The sequence below is a fragment of the Bubalus kerabau genome, chromosome 10 (genome assembly GCF_029407905.1).
Source record: "Bubalus kerabau isolate K-KA32 ecotype Philippines breed swamp buffalo chromosome 10, PCC_UOA_SB_1v2, whole genome shotgun sequence".
In the NCBI taxonomy this organism is placed as follows: Eukaryota; Metazoa; Chordata; class Mammalia; order Artiodactyla; family Bovidae; genus Bubalus; species Bubalus kerabau.
This window is the reverse complement of record NC_073633.1, coordinates 71,328,412-71,331,346: the sequence shown is the minus strand read 5'-3', so window position 1 is coordinate 71,331,346 and position 2,935 is coordinate 71,328,412. Positions and strand designations below refer to the sequence as shown.

General features: G+C 35.2%; 1 non-coding gene across 1 annotated transcript; it reads left to right on the top strand.

Moving 5' to 3' along the window:
- Positions 1-853: 853 nt before the first annotated feature.
- Positions 854-960, top strand: LOC129622217 (U6 spliceosomal RNA). Its single transcript, XR_008699888.1, has one exon. It is a non-coding gene; the product is annotated as a U6 spliceosomal RNA (small nuclear RNA).
- Positions 961-2,935: the final 1,975 nt, after the last annotated feature.

Here is a 2,935-nt window from a genome sequence, read left to right as displayed (position 1 = left end):
TAGCTGGAATTCTTATTTTATCTAGACTGACAAGCTTTTTCTCTGAACTGGAGAGTTTTAGTCTATTTACAGTTATTTGATTTCTGATGTATTTGTTCCTGTTATATTCCCTACTTTTTTCCCTGCCTTTCAGTTTTCTGTCTCTCTTCATGCTTCCTCTGTATCATTTTTATTTCCATTCCATATCTTCCTTCTACTAGGTTAGAGAATTTAACTTCTGAAGTGTACACATTTACTAGTTACCCTTTATGTTTTAATATGGTCACCTAACTCGTCAAAGCCTATAGTTACTCAGTTTCCTTTTCTGCCACACAAATTATACAAAGCCCTTAGAATACTTTACTTTACTTACTAATACTATTTATATTCTGTTTTTAGAGTATATTTTAGTTCTAACACTCAAATGAAATTATTAGCACCGCTATACATAGTGGTAATTCAGATCAGCATTTCTTAACCTCAGCACCTTTGACATTTTGGGCCAGATAAATCTTTGTTGTAAGGAGCTGTCCTGTACATTGTAGGATGTTTGGCAGCATCCCTAGTGGCTCAGTGGTAAAGAATCTGCCTGCTAATGCAGGAGTCTCAGGAGATGCAGGGTCTATCCCTGTGTTGGGAAGATCACCTGGAGAAGGAAATGGCAACCCGTTCCAGTATTCTTGCCTGGAAATCCCATGAACAGAGGAACCTGGCAGGCTTACAGTCCATGGGGCTGCAAAGAGTCAGACACTGAGCACACACGCATGTGCTCAGTGTCATGCTGGTCTCTATGCACTGGATGCCAGTAGCATCATTACCTTCCTGGTTGTCTCAGACAAAAACGTCTTCAAACATTGTCACATATCCCCTGGTGGTGCTCGTTTCAGCAGCACATATACTAAAATTGGAACAATACAGAGAACATTAGCAGGGCCTCTGCACATGGATGACATGCACATTTGTGAAGCGTTCCATATTTTTTGGCTGATTCATGTTGATGTTTGGCAGAAACCAACACAATTCTGTAAAACAATTATCCAACTATTAAAAAATAAATAAATTTAAAATAAAAAAATGAAAACAAAAAATCATACACAAAAGCCAGTAGCAGAGTGATTGAATACTATGCCTCTTACATAAAATTTTTGAAAGCACTACAAATTGTATTTCATTCATTGATGCACATATATATGTGGAAATATAAAATAAGAACTGATAGAACGAATATCAAATTCATAATAATGAAGAGTGGGATGGGAATGGTGGACAATGGAAATTTTTTCTGTTTTTTGACAATGGGAATTTAAAATGTACTTATAATTGTTCTTTTATTAAAATTAATGAAGCAAATAAAAAAATATCCCCTAGCAGTGGGCAGGATTGCTCTTGGTTAAGAACCATTGATTTAGAAACACCCACCTATTTAACAATATCTTTTCTTAACATTCTGTCATGTCTCACACCTTTCACCATTTTCTTTCTGCTTGTAATGATAATTTAGAATTTTCTTTAGTGAAATTTGAATGGCAAAAGGTAACAAATCTGGTTTTGTTTTTGGTAAATCTGAGAAAAGCCTTTTTTTGTTGTTATAAAAAGATAATTTATTGGGTATAGAATTCTAGATGAGAGTTATTTTAGCACACTGGATAAATCATTTCACTGGTGATTTTGTAGCCATTGAGAAGAAAGAGCTATTGGTTTAATTATTACTCACTTTTAAATAATATGTTTTTTTCACTCTGGCTTATTTTAAGAAATGTTTGGTCTTTTCTACTAATTATTGCTATTATGTGTATAGGAGCATATTTCTTTTTATTTTTCTTGTTTGTGATTTGTTGGGCTTTTTGAGCCCTAGAATTGGTAACATTCAACAGTTTTTGGAAATTCTCAGCTATTGTTTCTTTAAAAGTTGTTTCTTCCCCATTCTATGTTATCTTTCTGGAAATTAAACACATATTAGATTTTTTTCATGTTATCTTCCATTTTCTTCTGAATTTTCTTTTACGTTTTCCTTCTCTGGGCTCTCATTTTAATATTTCTTTATATTTAAAGAATATAAATGTCTCCTGTGTCTCCTGCATTGCAGGTGGATTCTTTACCACGAGCCACTGGGAAACTCATTTTTTATACCACATAAGTAGTAAAATTGGTCTGGAAACCCATGTGAGGGAGTGCTTATGGTTATGATTTCTTATGGGTGATTTTTCTCTCTTCATCTAGTATCTAGTTTCCTTGATATCCCTTCTACACTATGGGTTTCTTTCTAATAGCTTGTAATCCTTTGGAGTCTCGGACTTTCCATACCAATGCCCCCTAGGCTTTGTGTGTGTGTTTTCTTCCTTTCTTAAGAACTATGAAGGGCCTGAGATGTTTATCCTGCTTTTAGCCAACTTTCAAGCAATCAAGTTTCAATCTTGTACCAAGATTCTGGTACAAGACTTGAGACTCTCGAATTGAAGACAGAAAAAATGTAATAGCAATAGGAGTAACCAGAATATCAGCATTTTGCATAGGTTCCCTAAGCCTCCTTTTTCACAGGATGGCTTGAAGAGGTATCAGTGACATCTAAACTGCAGTGGATTGTATTATTAGACAGGAACCCAGAGGTTAGGGAGTCCAGTTCTTTTATAACAGGCATTTAGTCATGCTTGTTCTTTTGCTCTGCAGGGAGACCCTATCTCTGTCTTTCAAGGATGCTCAGTAAACAAACATTCTTGAAAAGATAGTTTAGAAAAAAGAACGGCTAGTGCCTTCCGCACAACACATGTAGAAACAAGAGAGACCTGTGGGGAATTATCTCCCCCAAAGTCTTCAAAATGAAAGGTCAAATTTTAGCAGCTCTCCTTAGAATAAGAGCTATTAGTGCTAGCTAACCTCAGAAAATTCCTATTTTATTTTAACCTTTGCAGCTTCTTTACTTTTTTCCCTGGTGAAATGTTTACTATATTTTATTCAC